The sequence below is a fragment of the Podarcis pityusensis genome, assembly GCF_964106645.2.
Source record: "Podarcis pityusensis genome assembly, chromosome: 4".
Lineage (NCBI taxonomy): Eukaryota > Metazoa > Chordata > Lepidosauria > Squamata > Lacertidae > Podarcis > Podarcis pityusensis.
In genome coordinates, this window is record NC_138027.1 from 5336333 (window position 1) to 5354749 (window position 18417).

The following is an 18417-nucleotide window of genomic DNA, read 5'->3' on the forward strand; positions in this document are numbered from 1 at the left end:
TCTTTTCCAGGGAGTCTTCTCTTCTCATGAGGTGGCCAAAGTCTTGGAGCCTGAGCTTCAGGATCTGTCCTTCCAGTGAGCACTCAGGGCTGATTTCCTTAAGAATGGAGAGGTTTGATCTTCTTGCAGTCCATGGGACTCTCCAGAATCTCCTCCAGCACCAGAATTCGAAAGCATCAATTCTTCGGCGATCAGCCTTCTTGATGGTTCAGCTCTCACTTCCATACATCACTACTGGGAAAACCAGAGCTTTAATTGTATATGTGATCAACGGGGGGTGGGTCCAGTGCCCTCCTGCTGCTTCCTTGCCCCATAGCATCTCCGCAGGTAACCCCACTGCCTGTTTTGGGATCCACAGCTCTAGACTGCCTCCAAGGGCAGCCCCATGGGGAGTACATTGCAGTAGTGCAGGTGGGAAGTCAGCCGAGAATGGACAATCAAGGCCGGCCTCTTCCAGATCAAGGAGCACAAATACCGTCTCTCTGGGTAACCTGAAAGGGGATTTGGCTGCTGCAGTGAAGCAGCCTGGTTAACTAAGGTTCTGCTTAGCCCTTCCTTTGAGGTGCTGGGAGTTTGCAACAGAGTGGAAGTTTCCGACAAACTCACCGGAGGGGAGGCAGGAGCGAAGGATGGGCTATTATTTCTTTCTGGCTTTGTCCCTTGGCTTTTGCGAGCACTTCTGGAGAGAGGCCCAGCTGGGAGAAGGGAGATTACTCAGCCTTCCATCAGAAGCAAAGTGCTCACCTTTCTTTTGGCATCCTGGAGGAATTTGAATAGATGCTTAATAGAGGTCAAGTTGCATCGCACCAAGGCTTTGCAGATAGCAGCCACAATGTGTGTGTCTGTCTCTCTCTCTCTGCGTGTGTTTAAATACCATGGCTCTCCAATTTTCATTTTTTAAAAAAACTGCAATCACTGCACCTTATTCCACCTCCTTTTGCAAAGCATTTCCTCCTACCTGGCATATTTTCCGGGAGCCAATGCAGTGCCTTTCAAAGATTTGAGCGTTTCATTCTGACAGCTGAATCGAAAGCGGCGAGGAAAAACATCATCTGCGTCCAAGTCGGTTTATCCAGCCACTGCCAGCCAAGCACCTGAAATTGCTTTGGTGGTGATTAGTTAACCTGCGTGCTTTCCAAATGGCCAGGGATCGATTCTCCCCCACTGGGGAAACCGAGGCAGTCCCCGGCTAAAGTGAAACTTGGTGCTTATCCGCATGCCCTCTTTTCCCCCAGGAGAAACTGCTCTTTAGTGCTCAATCAGAGCAAACAGCAATTCAGGTTTTCCTCATATTGACATTTTATAGAATCATAGAAATGTAGCGTTGGAATGGACCCCAAGGAGTAGCTACTCCTAGTCCATCCCCCAGCAATACAGAGACCTCAGCAGAGTGAGCGGCAATAGACCTGAGAACATAGAATTTAAAAAGTGTTGGAAGGGAAGAGTCATCTTGTCCCTGCCCTGCATGGCAACTCAATCATCCATGGCAGATGACCTCCACTTAAAACCAGTGCCGGATTTACGTATAAGCTAAACAAGCTATAGCTTAGGGCCCCACTCTCTTGGGGACCCCCAAAAAATTTAAAGGAAAAGAAACTGGGTGTACATTTCCAAAATCTAAGATAAAAAGCAAATAAAGTAAAACCTACATACAGCAACAGCGTTTTGTGTTGTGTAGGCTCCTAGGATGTAAGTCATGGGCCCCGCCTGCTAGCCTGCTCCCTCAAATATCACTGGTTTGCTCCTTTCTATATATAGGGTGCCTACATTCTGCATGGACTGGTTGCACGGCAACATGTGCAAATGGCTTTAGATACCTATTAGGTCCATAAATTACCATCTAGCATATATTCAACACAAAAAAACACACAAAAAAGTTTGTTGTTGACAAAGGACAGCTGGACATATAAAGGGGCCCATTACCTTCAGTAGCTGAAGGTCACATCAAACCTCAATCCAGCTCTGCTTAAAAAGCCTCCAAGAAGGAGAGCCCACCACCTACTGAGAGGGAGACTGGTCCACTGTCAAACAGCTCTTACTGTCAGGAAGTTCTTCCTGATGTTTAGTCTGAATTGCCTTTCTTGAAGCCATGGGTTCGAGTCCTACCCTCCAGAGCAGGAGAAAACAAGCATGTTCCCTCTTCCATGTGACAGCCCTTCAGATATTTGAAGGTGGCTATCACATCTCCTCTCAGCCTCTTCTTTTCCAGGGGAAAAATACTCAGCTCCTTCAACCATTCCTCATCAGGCTTGCCTTCCAGACCCTTGATCATCTTGGTCTCCCTCCTCTGCCCACCTTCCAGCTTGTCAACATCCTTCTTAAATTGTGGTGCCCAGAATTTGACACGGGACTCCAGGTGTGGGCTGACCAAGGCAGAATCGTGGGGCTATTCCTTCCTTTGATCTGGACACTAGCCTTCTGTTGAGGCAGCCTAGAATAGTGTTAGCTTTTTTTTTTGCTGCTGCATCACACTGTTGCGTTAAGCTTGTGGTCTACTAAGACTCCCAGATCCTTTTCACCTGTATTACTAGTAAGCCAGATCTCCCCATCTTATATTTGTGCATCTGGTTCTTCCTGCATTTTTTCAATCTATCACTAAGGAGTGGGTTTTCCCTTGGAAAGGAGCAGAGCAAGGGGAAAACGGCTCAGACCTTCACTTTCTAGGCATGGCACAAGCGAAAGCAGGGACAAGCCCTTTGGTATTGATTCTTTTTGCCGAGGGAATAAGACTTATGTGCATGTTTTCTTGACGTACAACTCCTCTTAGAAGGAAAGTTGGGCAGCCTGGAGGCGATTCTCAGCTTTTAGTTCTGAAGTAAGCCTGCTAACTGGCCAAACGTTGCAACCGGAGATTGACAGCCAGAAACACAAAAATGGTGTTGCTGTTTTCATATATTATAGGAGATGTGGGTTTCTCCGTTCAAAACATGCAGGGAAACATGCATCTCCTGGGACAAAGTGTAGATAAAAACACATTGATTGTGGAGCATATAGAAAAAATGCATCGTATTAGGGGATCTTGCTGTCCAAAAAATGTGTTGCTTAGGCAAAATTGGACACAAATGCATCACCTAAGCAACTCTAAAATCCTGATGCCCCCTCCTTGTGATATATAATTCTTATTATTCAAAAAGTGAACTCCTATTCACGTGGAGGAAGCCTAAAAGGTCTTTAGCTTGGTTTAACTCATTCTCAAATTGCCCTTCTTAAAAATCAAATTGCTGCCCCCCCCCCCGTGGGCTGTTCCCCCAGTGGGAACCTCAGCATTGGAGAAATTCGCAGGAAAACGCTGGTGAATTTTTCGTGTCAATTTAAAAAAACCAAACTGAATTGGTCAGTGAACTGAGTTTAAGCCTGGAAAGATGAAAAACTGAGAAAAACCAAAATAAGCAGATTTGCTCATCCCCAGCAAAGAGTTGGCTTCCCCTATCACTTAGTGATGGGTGTTGGAGGTAGCACAGTCTATTAACATGGTGCAATGGGGGGGGGGTATCAAACAATGCCCAGACCCTGAGGTCCAGCTCCGAGGGTCTTCTGGCGGTTCCCTCCCTGCAAGAAGTGAGGTTACAGGGAACTAGGCAGAGGGCCTTCTCAGTGGTGGTGCCCACCCTCCCATCAGATGTCAAGGAAAGAAACAACTGTCTGACTTTTAGAAGACATCTGAAGGCAGCCCTGTTTAGGGAAGGTTTTTAATGTTTGGTGTTTTATTGTATTTTTAATATTTTGTTGGAAGCCAGTCAGAGTGAAACCCAGCCAGATGGGCGGGGTATGAATGAATGAATGAATAATGTACCGTACTTTTCCGTGTACAGTGGCACCTCAAGTTACAGATGCTTCAGGTTACAGAGTTCGCTAACCCAGAAATAGTACCTCGGGTTAAGAACTTTGCTTCAGGATGCGAACAGAAATCGCGCGGTGGCAGCAGCGGGAGGCCCCATTAGTTAAAGTGGTACCTCAGGTTAAGAACAGTTTCAGGTTAAGAACGGACCTCCAGAATGAATTAAATTCTTAACCCAAGGTACTACTGTATAAGACTAGGATTTTGTCTTCCAAAGTTATTCTAAAAAGTGGTGGTCGTCTTATACATGGATAGTGCATAGGGTGGACATTTGATTGACTGCTGCCATGGCTGTCAGCAGCTGTTGGGCGTGTTATTGGTTGCTGCGTCATGGGCTGGTGTTGATTGGCTGACGCTACGGCAATTGGGCGGGCGATTGGCAGCTTCTGCCAGCGAGGGGGCAGGCGAGTTTTGCGCTGCGTGCAGGCAAGCCGTTTTTGTCAATCCTCCCCCCCCCAAAATAGCTCAACAACTCTGAGTTATCTCCCCCCATTTTCTTAAATATGAGTCCCCCAAAATCGGGGGTGTCTTATACACGAAAGAATTCGGTACATTCCTTGACTCCTAGCAGGAAGGTGGCGATTTCTCAGCTGAAAGGAAGGAGAAGCATTGTCTGGAGTGCGTTCAGGAGCCAGGCCCTGTGACCAGTGGGACTTTGCAGGACTGGGGCCTTCCTAAGTTTGTTCTGAAGAGGCAAGGTGCAACCCCACAGGTGAGGCCGATTGGTAACTCACAGCACTTGGTGGCAAGAGCCGGGAAGGGATATAAGGTCAGCATTTCCCCTTGGCTCTTTGCCACAGCAACACACTTCCTGCCTTGGGCTTCTTGCTTCCTGATCCTTGAACCTCGGCTTCTTGACTCCTTGCTTCTTGATCCTTGGACCCTTGGCTTCTTGACTCCTGGCTCTCTGACCCTCGGACTCTTGGCTTCCTGACTCCTGGCTTCTGGACCCCCGTTCTTGCTCCCACCCCACCATCTTGCCCTCGGTCCTGATGTCCCCTGCCGGGAATTCGATCACCCATGAACCACACCGTGACGATCACATCTGGATTTCCATTAGCTGTGATTTCCGCCTTGTATGGGGTTGGGCTAGATGAGCTTTGGGGGTCCCTTGCAATTCTGTCACCTGTGAGTTGGGTTTAGCGCACCTGTGGATGGGAGTTCCACCTTGCCTGCATCATCCTCCTGCCTCCTTTCATCAGCAAACAGAGCAGGAAGATGTCATTTCCTGAGTGACACATGCCGGCAGGAGGGGGTGGGGTGGGGGAGATGTCAGTGCGTCGCATCCCATAACTGGCAGCTGAACTCCTCCGTCTCGGCCCTTCAGAGGTGTCAGAGGGAAGTGACACTGACACGGCGCTGTTACACTCTCTGCTACTACACTGCTGGGATGCCGTCAAAGGGTAAGAGAAGGGAGCAGATTATGTGGCCTGCCGCAGTGGCAATAATGCAGAGAGCCCCTCCTGTTTGGCTGGCAGCCACTGATTAATTCTGAGTCTCTCCTCTTTGTCAGATGAGCTGAGGTGTGGATTGACTCTGGCCCTTGCCTTGCAAGGATGCCTTCATGTCTGGGACAGCACTTGTCACCAGCGTCATATCCTGTTTTCGCACAGGTGTCTTGGAAAAGAACCCGCAGAGAAGCTCTGCATTTAAACGGTGCTCAGCTTTTTAGGTAAAATAAGCATCTTCAAGGCTTTCTGAGGCACTGCCCCATAAAAACGCCCTGTCCTGTGGGCATTTTATACAATTATATGGGACGCGGGTGGCAGTGTGGTCAAAACCGCTAAGCCTCTTGGATTGGCAGTTTGAATCCCCGCCATGGGGTGAGCTCCCATTGCTCGGTCCCTGCTCCTGCCCACCTAGCAGTTCGAAAGCATGTCAAAGTGCAAGTAGAGCAATAGGTACCACTCCAGTGGGAAGGTAAACGGCGTTTCCGTGCGCTGCTCTGGTTCGCCAGAAGCAGCTTAGTCATGCTGGCCGCATGACCCAGAAGCTGTACGCCGGCTCCCTCGGCCAGTAAAGCAAGATGAGCGCCGTAACCCCAGAGCCGGTCATGACTGGACCTAATGGTCAGGGGTCCCTGTACCTTTATGATTCTATAATTCTATGTTTATCATTCTGATGAGTCAACCTGGTCCAATCTCAAGAGAAGAAGCAAGTGGGAAAAGTCCCTGCCCCATGTACAACCATGTTCATAAGCCGTACTGTGCAATACTGTAAGAGAAAGGAAGAAGAGAATTTGGGGAATTATAGGGACAGAACTACCTAAATTATATAGAGATTTATTCATGTATGCTACTACAGCAGCAAGAATGTTACTTGCCCCAAAATGGAAAGAGGAAGAAGTCCCAGCAAAGGAAGAACGGATACAAAAACTTATGGAATATGCAGAAATGGCAAAACTTACCAGAAGAATAAGAAATCAAGATAACTTTTATATATATATATAAAATAAAGGAAATAGTTTATTGAATATTTCCAGATAAATGGTAAACAGATAAAAAGATTGGCAGGACTATTGTAATAACCTGCAGGTTCTGAAGAAGATGTATTTAAAGAAGATGAATAAATCAGCAAATTAAGTTAATTTGGATATGCAGAAGATGTTAAAAATAAATGTAAGGAACTGCAGAAAGAGGGGGGAGGAAGCCAGTTTTTGAAATGTCAAAAGGATTGTAAAATTAGTGAAATGTATAAACTTGAAAAGTATAAATAATTTAAAAAAAAAAAAAAACCAAGGGAAAAAATACGGTAGGAACTGTTTGACAGTGGAATGGACTCCCTCCAAAGGTTGTGGACTCTCCTTCCTTGAAGGCTTTTAAGCAGAGGTTAGATGGCCCTTTGTCATGGATGCTTGAGATTCCTGCATTGCAGGGGGTTCGACTAGATGACCCCTGGAGGTCCCTTACAACTCTACACTGCTATGATTCTTTGACTTCCTGGCTGGCGTATGAGGCGACAACTTAGTAAAGTTTGGCTTGTTCTGTCCCAGAACTTGCTGTAGTTGCTCTTTGTAGGTCTTCCTTCCATTTGTGAAAAAATAGCTTTTTCGTATCAACGTGCAATGCTTCAACGGCTGGAAAAGAAGAAAAAACGAAATGTAAGAATGGTATTCCTGGCCATTTGGGGAGCAAGGGGGGGTCCCTTCTCCATTAAAAGCAAGGCCGGGTGATGCTTCTCATGTTCTTTCAATTTAATGGTCCGTGGGTCAAGAAAATGGCATTGAATCAGGAAATCAGTAGGGAGGCTGCCTTGGAGAGAGAAAGGGGCCGGATTGCATGTTCTTCAGGACTGCTGCCACACACACACACACACACACACACACACATGGCCAAATGAGCTGGGCGATGGCAAAGGTTATTGGTGGTCCCTTCCCGAGGCTTCCCCGTTGCTGTGGGAGGCCATGCAATACAAATAAAACCACTTGATTCCCTTCTGGAAGTCTGGATCCATCATCAGACCAGAGATGGGTCAGCAAAGCTGGTAGAGGAACGTCCTTGTGGAGCTGTTTCACCAAATAATTTTAGAGCATGCTTGGTGGTCCTGCTATTTGCTGGACTTCAGAAGGTTCCTGGGCCAGAGGATGTGCTAATCCTTTCCTCCTCCTCCTCTGTGGGGCAAGGGGATAGAAGGTCTCAGGCAGGGCCTGACTTGCACTGCACCCCCAGTTGTGTGCTTCTTCTTCTTCTTCTTCTTCTTCATCATCATCATCATCATAATAACAACATTTTATTTATGTCCCGCTCTCCCCAGCTGAAGCCAGGCTCAGACAACAGTAAAGAAAACCACAGTTTACATAAAATCACAATCAATTAATTGAAATACATTCTAAAATCAGTTCAGAATCAAATTAATGGCAACCATTGGGCTAGAGTTCTATGAGGATTACAGAAGGAGGGGGTCAGACTGTGCCTTGGCCAAAGGCCTGGTGGAACAGCTCTGTCTTGCAGGCACTGTGGAAAGATGTCAAGTCCCGCAGAGCCCTAGTCTCATGACAGAGCGTTCCATCAGATCGGGGCCACAGCTGAAAAGGCCCTGGCTCTGGTTGAGGCCAGCCTAACCCCCCTGTGGCCCGGGATCTCCAAGATGTTTTTGTCTGAAGACCATAAGGTCCTCCGTGGGACATACCAGGAGAGGCAGTCCCGTAGGTACGAGGGTCCTAGGCTGTATAGGGCTATAAAGGCTATAGAAGACTATAGAAGAGGACCCTGAGAGTCATCTAGTCCAACCCCCTGCGATGCAGGACTCTCAGCTAAAGGCATCCATGAGAGGTGGCTATCCAACCTCAGAAAGTTCTTCCTGGTGGGGAACTCCATGGGGAAGGAGGTCCACAGGGGCTGCCACAGAGAATGCCCCCCTCCTGGGATGCCCCCCTAAGTCTCTAAGGGTGGAAGAACTACCAAGAGGCCGCCCTCTGCCAATCTCAGCACCTGAGAGGGTCTAGCAGTGTTTCTCAAACTTGGGTTCCCAGCTGTCATCGGGCTACAACTCCCAACATCCCTTGCTAGCAGAACAAGCAGTCAGGGATGATGGGATTTGTAGTCCAACAACAGCTGAGGATGCAAGGTTGAGAAACAGTCATCTATAGGGAAGGAGGTGGGCTTTCAGATATTTGGGGCCTGAGTCGTTTAGGGCATGGGTAGGCAAACTAAGGCCTGGGGGCAGGATCCGGCCCAATCACCTTCTCAATCCAGCCCAAGGACAGTCCGGGAATCAGCGTGTTTTTACATGAGTAGAATGTGTCCTTTTATTTAAAATGCATCTCTGGGTTATTTGTGGGGCCTGCCTGGTGGTTTTACATGAGTAGAATGTGTGCTTTTATTTAAAATGCATCTCTGGGTTACTTGTGGGGCATAGGAATTTGTTCATTTTATTTTTTTTCAAAATATAGTCCTGCCTCCCGCAAGGTCTGAGGGACAGTGGACCTGTCCCCTGCTTAAAAAGTTTGCTGACCTCTGGTTTAGGGCTTTCGACACCAATATGTGCACCTTGAATTGGGTCTGAAAATGAGCTGGCAACTGGTGCAACCTTTTAAAAAATGGGGATTGTATGAGTTCAACATAGAACTCCATTTAGGACCAAATTTCTGAGTCATCTTCAAAGGTGGCCCCACGCACAGTGCATTGCGGTAGTCCAGCCTGGACGTTTCCAGAGCATGCATTCCTGGGTTGCAGGGGGTTGGACTAGATGACCCCTGGGGTCCCTTCCAACTCTACAGTTCTGTGATTCTTTGGTGTACAACGACCAGGACATCTTCATCCGAAAGGGGTTGTAGCTGGTGTACTAGCCAGAACTGGGAAAAGGCCCTCCTAGCCATTGTGGCTGGCTGAGTCAACAGTGACGGGGTCAGATCCAGAAGTATCCCCTTGGCTGGTTCTTCTGTCCCACGCTTCCCGCAGGCTTGGCCTCTTGATGCCAGTGGATCTTCTCTGTTCACAGCCTTTTTTGCAAGAACCGGCTGTTGACAGGCATGTCTCAGGGCTTTGTTTCCTCATCGCTCCCCTTTGGGAGTTGCCGTTTTCATGTTTCCTTTCAATTCACGGCAGTGCGGGACACTTCATTTCAAAGAGCTGACAGGGTAGATCAGATACACTTTCCGTCAGGTGGTGGCTGGGAGCAACAGCAGCAGCAGCAGCAGCTGGCTGGCAGTATGTGAGAGCAAAGGAGTTCATTTTCGGTGGCAAAGCTTTCCGTCAAGAAGGAGCGGAGTATTGCATGAGACAAGGGGACTTCATTCCACACGGGAACCTCAAAAGAGCCAGTGGCCTCACCAGTCCAGCATCCTGTTCTCACAGGGGCCAACCCATTATGAGAAACTCACAACCAGGATTCGAACACAAGAGCCGTCCTGCAGTTTCCAGCAACTGGCATTCAGAAACATTGCCGCCTCCGACTGTGGAGGCAGAGCAGAGCCACCATGACTAGGAGCCATCAATAGTCATCTCCTGCTCTGGAGGGTAGGACTCGAACCCATGGCTTCAAGTCAGAAGGAAGGAGATTCCAACTAAACATCAGGAAAACCCTTCTGACACTAAGAGTTGCGTGGCACGTCCCCCCCCCCCCAGTGGAAATAAAGACACATGAAACAATTATTAAGGTTAATGGGCTAAAAAAGGCCACAACTTTATTGGTTACAAGTATTGGCTTAGGCATTGGTCCTAACCGACTATATCTGACTTCAGCCCGTCCGCTTGAAGTCCGGGAAGGGTTAACCACCAGTAGAAGGAGTCCTTTTGATGCACATCAACTAGGAACTCCCCCGGGGTCACCGATAGGGGGCGTGCGATAGGGGCGTGTGATAGGGGGCATGCCTTCGGACAGGGCCACGCCCCCCAGAATCCTTAACCGGACCACCCTTCAATATGCGGGACAGGTGATGGCGCTACCTCCCCTCTTTCCATCTACAGAACTATTCCAATGCCTAACCGCCAATAACCAGAAAGTTGTGACGATTTGCTATGAGGTAGTCGAAAACCAAGTGGCTGGTGCCAATTTGCCAAGTGGAAAAAATTCCTACCAGGCCCCTCAACAGCGACCAACCGAAGTCCATAGCAAGGTCAAGGAACGAGAACCTTAGAGGGCGGGAGGGCGGGAAAACAGGAACAGTTGGTAGGTGGCAAAAAAGGGAGATCCCCAGCTGCAGCTGCCTTAAATAGGGCAGGCCACACACCCCAGAGCTAGCCAATTGGGGGTGACGCAGCTGGGGATTCCGCAACCCCACCTCCTTTGCAGGGTGGAAGTGGCTTTGTTTGACAGTGGAACAGTCTCCCTCAGGAGATGGTGGACTCTCCTTCCTTGGAGGCTTTTAAGCAGAAGTCAGATGGTCTCTGTCGTAGATGCTTTAGCTGAGATTCCTGCTTTGCAAGGGGGGCTGGACCAGATTGTGGTCCCTCCCAACTGTACAGTCCTCTTTTAAAGCCATCTAGCTTGGTGGGTACCACTACCTCCTGTGGCAGTGAGTTCCACAGTTAACTGTGTCCTTTATTCTATTTGTGCTGACTCTTCCAACATTCAGCTTCCACCAGTTATAATGTTGGGGGGGGGACCCCTTTTCTCAATCTGCTTTCTCCATGGTTTTATGAACTCCTATCATTTTGCTTCCCGCTTTACTAAAACATCCCAAATGCTGCAACTTTTCTCTCCATCGCCTTGATCATTTCGGTCGCCCTTTCCCAAACCTTTCCCACCTTTCTAAGGTGAGGCAAACAGAGAGGTACACCCGTCTCCAAATGCCGCCGCGCCAGAGATCCGTCGGGATTAGGATCCCGACGCTCATATTTTTCGATTCCTTTCCTAACGATCCCTGGCACCTTCCACCGCTCTCACCCGCCTCCCAGGCACACCCACCCAAACCGAGGTGGCCGGGAGTATTGTTCCTCCCATAAATAGTTCCAGAACTAATTTCGTCGGGATGTTGCTAGGCGACCGGCATCACACCGTGGCAACAGAAACTCTATCGGACCTTCGGCGAGAAGGTGGAAGGGGCAGTGATATTTCGGAGGGGAGAAAGCAACTGTTTCTCTTCGCCTGGGGCAGGGCCTGGCAGGGCTCATCAGGACTGCGGCGACAGCGCCTGCCCAGCAAGAACTGGGGTATTTTGGGGGAAGTTTGGTCGGGAGTTTTTGCTGATATTAACTTTTTGTGTCTTTCTTTTTATGTGGAAATTGTTCAGTTGGGTTATGTGGCTTTCAATGAGTTTTATTCATTTTTATGACTACTTTGCTATATTTGCATTTATGTAAGTCTTTTCATATTGTAAGCTGCCTTGAGCATTGTTTTAACTGTGGGAAGATGGCATACCAAAAAAGTAAAGAAAAGAAGGGATGGCGAAGAAAAGCTTTTCCAGGGGTGTAGGAAGGGGAGGGCGGGGGCGGGGGCGGGCCACCCCAGGGGTCATCCTGGGGGGGGTGACAAAATCCCCCCGGGCGTGATCGCCCTGCCCCCAGGTGCACGGCATGTGCGCTGCTCCGGGTGCTCCGGCGCTGAGCTTTGCAAAGGACGACTCCTGGCTGGTAATTCAGCAATATTTTCCCTTGAGACGACTCAGTGGCCCAGCTGACTACCATAGCTGGGATCAGCGAGGGCTAGTGACAGCCCTAAGGGACGTGGGTGGCACTGTGGTCTAAACCACTGAGCCTCTTGGGCTTGCCGATCAGAAGGTTGGTGGTTCGAATCCCCACGATGGGGTGAGCTCCCATTACTCTGTCCCAGCTTCTGCCAGCCTAGCAGTTCAAAAGCACACCGGTGCAAGTAGATAAATAGGTACCACTGTGGCAGGAAGGTAAATGGTGTTTCTGTGTGCTCTAGTTTCCATCACAGTGTTCCGTAGCACCAGAAGCGGTTTAGTCCTGCTGGCCACATGACCCTGAAAGCTGTCTGTGGACAAACGCCAGTTCCCTCGGCCTGAAAGCAAGAAGAGTGCCACAACTCCATAGTCATTGTTGGGATCCAGGGATCCTTTACTTTTTAAACCTTTTTTTACCTTTAGTGACAATCCTGTGGCCTATATCTGTGGGTCATCACAGGACATGTTTGCTTCACAGGTGTTGTTTGATGTTTTTGGGTGTGGCAGCCAGTGACATGAATGATGTGGGCTGATCTTGGGGGAGGGGGGAACGGGGGCACTGACCACCTATTTTAGCAAGCATTTCAACCATGCGGCCTCTGATTCTAAGGATGGTGGATCCATCTGTTTTTAGCTCTCCCAGTTTCTCATTTCCCCAGTGTTAAGTTCAGTCCTCTACATTTCCGCATCATCTGTGGGCTGCTGCTGCTGTTGTTTAGTCGTATAGTCGTGTCCGACTCTTCGTGACCCCCTGGACCAGAGCACGCCAGGCCCTCCTGTCTTCCACTGCCTCCCGCAGTTTGGTCAAACTCATGCCGGTAGCTTCGAGAACAATGTCCAACCATCTCGTCCTCCGTCGTCCCCTTCTCCTTGTGCCCTCCATCTTTCCCAACATCAGGGTTTTTTCCAGGGAGTCTTCTCTTCTCATGAGGTGGCCAAAGTATTGGAGCCTCAGCTTCCCGATCTGTCCTTCCAGTGAGCACTCAGGGCTGATTTCCTACAGAATGGAGAGGTTTGATCATCTTGCTGTCCATGGGACTCTCAAGAGTCTCCTCCAGCACCAGAATTCAAAAGCATCCATTTTTCGGCGATCAGCCTTCTTTATGGTCCAGCTCTCACTTCCATACATCACTACTGGGAAAACCAGAGCTTTAACTATACTGTGGGCTGCTAGTCCTCATGAAAATGTACGCATGTATTTAAATTGTATACCACCCTATAACCGCAGGTCTCAGGGTAGTCGCAACATAAAGTCACAATATAAAAACACAAAATACATTTTAAAAAAACAAAACACTAGCATTTTAGTGCAGATTTCTAGTAGACACATTTTGGTATGCAATTTCCCCTAATATTTTGGTATGTTACTTTTTCACTAGCATATGCACACACTTTTTACCACACACTTGATTTATTTTTATTATTCATAGTTATATCCCACCTTTCACACCCAAGGAACTCAAAGTGTCGTTCTTCTGCCTCTCTCCATATTTATCCTCACACCAGCCCTGTGGGGTAGGCTAGGCTGAAAGAAGACCACCCAGTGGGCTTCATAGCTGAGTGGGATTTGAATCCTGTTCGCCCAGGTCCTAGTCCAGCGCTCTAACCACTGCACCACAGTTCCCCAAGTATATGCATTTTTGCGCACATTACTCAGCTACAGGACTGTGCTGCAAAATTCAGAAAAGGCCGGATTTCAAAGGGCGTCTGTCTTTCAGTTTGCATTTTATTTCAGGAAGGGTGAATGAGGCAGGTTGATCTTTAAATGTGAACTGACTTGAATTTATCCCCGCATTCCCACCTCTTGATTCCAGTTGCTGGAAACCACCAGAGGGGAGAGTTGTGTTCGAATCCTGCTTGCGGGTTTCGCTTTGGGGCAAGTGGTCGGTCAGTTTGAGAAGAGGATGTTGGGCTCAGTGGGCCACTGGCCTGATTCAGCAGCCAGGCTCTCCCGGCGAGTCCCTTCCATGTCTCTGTTTTTACAATTCTCAGTTCCTCATCTGTAAATTAGGAAACTTAATGAAACTTGTCAAGGAGTTGTGTTCTGAGGGTGTCGGAGAGGAGGTTGGCAAATCGCTTTTGTGCAGGCTGAAAATTCTGCGGAAGCAACACATGATTAATGGTGATGATGAAAGTAGTTACAGAAGTTTGAAAACAAAGAATTAAGCTTCCTTCTTTCTTTCTATTTTGCCTCTCAGCGGGTGCCGGAGTCAAGATGCTGGCAAATTGCCTTCCCAGGTTTCTGGCATCATTTAGAGAAAAGGTTAAACAGGCATTCAAGGATTTCATACTCCCTGTGAAACTGCAAATCTGAAAGGGGGGGGGGGCAGCAAATATATGGGGACCATCAGGGCCAACCCAAGACAGTTGGGCACCGGAGGTGAACCGCAAAATGTCTCTCCCTGCCAGGGAATCGTAGAATTGGAAGGGACCCTGAGGGTTATCTAGGCCACCCCCCTGCAATGCAGGAATCTCAGCTAAAGAACCCAGGACAGATGGCCATCCAACCTCTTAACAACCTCCAAGGAAGGAGAGTCCATCACCTCCCGAGGGAATCTGTCCCACTGTCAAACAGCTTTTTAAATGCTTAATGTTTCTTATGTTTTTATATACAGTCATACCTTGGAAGTCAAACGGAATTTATTCCGGAAGTCTGTTCGACTTCCAAAACCTTTGGAAACCAAAGCACAGCTTCTGATTGGCTGCATGAAGCTCCTGCAGCCAATCGGAAGCTGCAGAAGTCCCGCCAGACATTCAGTTACTTCTAGGTTTCAATTGTTTGAGAGTCGATTTGTTCGGGAGCCAAGGCATTCGAGATCCAAGGTACGACTGTACAGTGGCACCTCTGGTTGCGAACGGGATCCGTTCCGGAGGTCCATTCGCAACGTGAAAAGCCCGCAACCTGAAGCGCTGTATCTGCACAGGTGCGCGCCGCAATTTGGTGCTTGTGCACATGCGCGAAGCACGATTTGGCGCTACTGCACATGTGTGAGCGGTGAAAACCGGAAGTAACCCTTTCCGGTACTTCCGGGTCGCCGCAGGACGCAACCTGAAAAAACATAACAGGAAGCAAACGTAACATGAGGTATGACTGTATGTTGGACAACCCAGTCAGATGGGCAGAGTATTAACAACAACAACAACAACTGAATACGCTGTCCCTATTTTAACTGGAGAAACGTTTGAGCGTATGCACTTTTGAGAGCTGTTGGGAACCTTGACGATTGGGCTGACAGCTTGCTGTTGCTGCTTTCCTGCTGCGGAATAACATTTCCAGTGCTAACCGACGGCTTCGCTCACTTGCAAGTGCCTTTTAAGAAAGGTGCCGGCAGCAGGGAACCTTTCTGGTAGTGATCAGCGCTGAATTTTAGTGGCATTTTGCCGTGGCCTTTCCGTGACCCCGAACACGTGGCTCTCCGTGTACCCGGCTCACAGACAAGCTCTTGCACGGAGGCAGCATCTGATGTTCGAGGGATGGAGAGAGCGATCCGTCAGGTGAGAAGAGCTTCCCCCCTCTGTCTGCAGGGGAAGGGGCTTTCCTCCCTGGAGGAGGGGCTCCTGCATGGATTGAACGCGCACAATCCCACATTATGGATCTGTTGCATAGATCCATAATGTGGGGAGACTTGTGCGTTGTGCATCATCAATCCATGCAGGAGCCTCCCCACATTATGGATCTTTTTTAATATCTATATATACATTTTTATTGATTTTTTAACATATCAGTTCCAACAGTCATACAACATATCTTCACATCTTATACAATATTTTTGATTTCCGTCAACACCTCTGATGATTTCCCGTTCTTTATCACTTATTCTGCATTACTTAATTTCCTATTACATTTCATTGTCCTTAACTAATAATTCTCTTCATAGTCTTTCTTGCAGTATTTCAAATAATCCACTTTACAAAACTTTTTGCAATGCTGCTAGCGTAATCTGTTCGTCACAATTACTTTTCAGATGATTCATATATTTACTCCAGTCTTCTAAGAATCTCTGATTCCGCAGGTCTCAAATCCTTCCTGTCAATTTATCCAGTTCTGCATAGTCCATCAACTTCAACCTCCGTTCTTCTTTCGTCGGCAGTTCGTCTTGCTTCCATTTTTGTGCCATTAATGTTCCCCACATTGTGGATCTGTTGCAACATGCAATACACTTGCTCAAGGAAAGGTTGCAGCATTCGAGACTTCTCAGGTTAGAGAAAAGGCGAGTAACAGGCCACATGATAGGAGGGAATAAAATGCGTGGCCCAGAGAGAGAAGCTGGAGAGAAGTTTCTCTCGCAGCAGTAGAACTCATGCACCTGCATTTTGGAAGACTCAGGGCAGATAAAAGAATGCAAATTGTTAAACTATGGAACTCCCTGCCACAGGAGGAAGTAATTGACACTGACCCCTGATAGGCGGCACCCTCCGGGACGCACGCCACGCCCTCTGGGACGAGCGCCGCTCCGGGTACTGGAGCAGGTTGCTTCGCCTCTGAAGAGGCCGCAATGTTTCTGAACACCAGTTGCTGGAAACCACAGGAGGGGAGAGGGTCTTGTGTTTGAATCCTGCTTGCAGTTTTCTCGCAGGCATTTGGTTGGCCCCTGTGAGATGCTTAAGATGCCACCGACTGCTTAAGGACATTTTAAGCCACATTAGACACTTGGAACAGGGAGGCAATAGCAGAACAACCCCGGACTTCCCCAAGAGTTTGTTCCAGATGAGTCCAGCCCCACTCTCTAGGCACTGCCCCAGGAGTCCTTTTGTAGCTGGGTGTGTGAGGGCCTGGCCCAGTTGGAAAAGGCCTTGGAAGGGAGCAGGCCCTGCAGTCCTCACCACAGCCGATGGTACGCAGATATTGTTGCATGCTTCGCCATTTCTCCACGCGATAGGAATTTGCAAGGGTGGTGTTAGGCAGGGTCTGGTTCCCTTTGGCTGAGAGGACACAGAAGGCTTTTGAGCACAAGAAGAGCCTTTGCTGGATCAGGCCAATGGCCCATCGAGTCCAGCATCCTGTTCTCACAGTGGCTCGACCAGATGACTCAGGGGGGGAACCCGCAAGCAGAATTCGAACCCAAGAGCAACTCTTCTTCTGAATCCCAGTTGCTGGAAACCACAGGAGGGGAGAGTTGCTCTTGTTGTTCGAATCCTGCTTGCGGTTTTCTCACAGGCATTTATTTGGTCAGCCACTGTGAGGACAGGATGCTGGACTAGGTAGGCCATTGGCCGGATCCAGCGAGCTCTTCCTATGTTCTTAAAAGATGCACATCATTGGAGCTTGCCTTTGAAGACACGTGCTGAAATGAAAGCAATCTGTCCCTACCCCCACCGCCCACCCCCAAACTAATAGAGAAGCGGCTCGCTCCCTGCCATACTGTAAATTTGTAGTGGATGCAAAACACTGTCTGTTTTCTCCTGTCAAACCTTGAAGGGTGTGAATGATGGAGCTGGCGAGGAGGAAGGTGTGATCTCGGTTTGGAATGACAGAAGGCATGATGTTGAGGAATGAAAGCGGGCCAGAGAACGCCATATTAGCGCACTGGTGCATGCTGTCATTCAGAGCCAATGGCCCTACTACAGGATGCAGAGAGGAGAACCAAGATTCTTGCAGAGAGCTAGAAGTGTAGATGACTTTCACTGACACCACTGCATCCAATTCATTTGTTTTCTTTAATGAATTACACTAGATAGTTTTAATTTGGTTATGAATAAATGTATAATTAATTGTTGCCGTTTTGACTTTTGTTTTCATTCGTATCTTCCTTAGTGGGTCTTGCAACCCGCTATTCTGAACAATGGTTTTTATAGAGCAGGGTAAGGGGGCACTGGGAATGAGTTAATGGAATGAATGGGATGTTAGGAGAGCTTGCGGCTTGGTGAACTGGACTGAAATGATCACTTGCAACTGGGATTCAAAGGCTTTATTCATGCAGGAGACATTCACAGGTTGAGTAGAGATGACAGAGAGAAATAACAGACATCTTGTCTCAACAAGTTGGGCGAGAGAAAAAGCAAAACACAACTCAGCTTTTAGGGGCGGAGGTAACTTTGATGAAGAAGCTACAAGCAAGTTAGACCAGGCATGTCCAAAGTCCTTTTTTTGGGGGGGGGGGTGCATCAGTGGGTTTATTTTTTTTTTTTTTATAAATGTTTATTAGGGTTTAACATACAGAATAGATATAATAAGCAATATAGCATATATCTTAACATAGTTTCACATCTTCTTTGGACTCCCTCACATCTCCCGCTCCCACTTTCATCGTTATAACTTTTTGCCAGCAATTTATCATCTTGTTTACATTCTTATGTCCCATCTATTTATTTATAATCTTGTAATTCTCAAAAAAGTTTGTATTTTCTCAATCTCACTTATCATTTTGAATCATCTAATTTAGTGGTGCTCAATTATTTACGATCTAGCATCCTGCTTAACATTCACTCAAATTACAATATTTTTGTAAATAAATCTTGAATTTCTTCCAGTCCTCCTCCATCCTCTCCTCTCCCAGGTCACGGATTCTGCCGG

General features: G+C 48.0%; 1 protein-coding gene and 1 long non-coding RNA gene across 6 annotated transcripts in view; both read left to right on the forward strand.

Annotated features, from left to right (window-relative positions):
- The window catches only part of PDE2A (phosphodiesterase 2A), a 374629-nt gene that overhangs the window by 193553 nt on the left and 162659 nt on the right, over window positions 1–18417 (forward strand). The gene's annotated exons all lie outside the window — the stretch shown is intronic.
- On the forward strand, window positions 10554–17620 carry LOC308475445. Its single transcript, XR_013985203.1, has 2 exons — window positions 10554–11430; window positions 17323–17620. It is a non-coding gene; the product is annotated as an uncharacterized lncRNA (long non-coding RNA).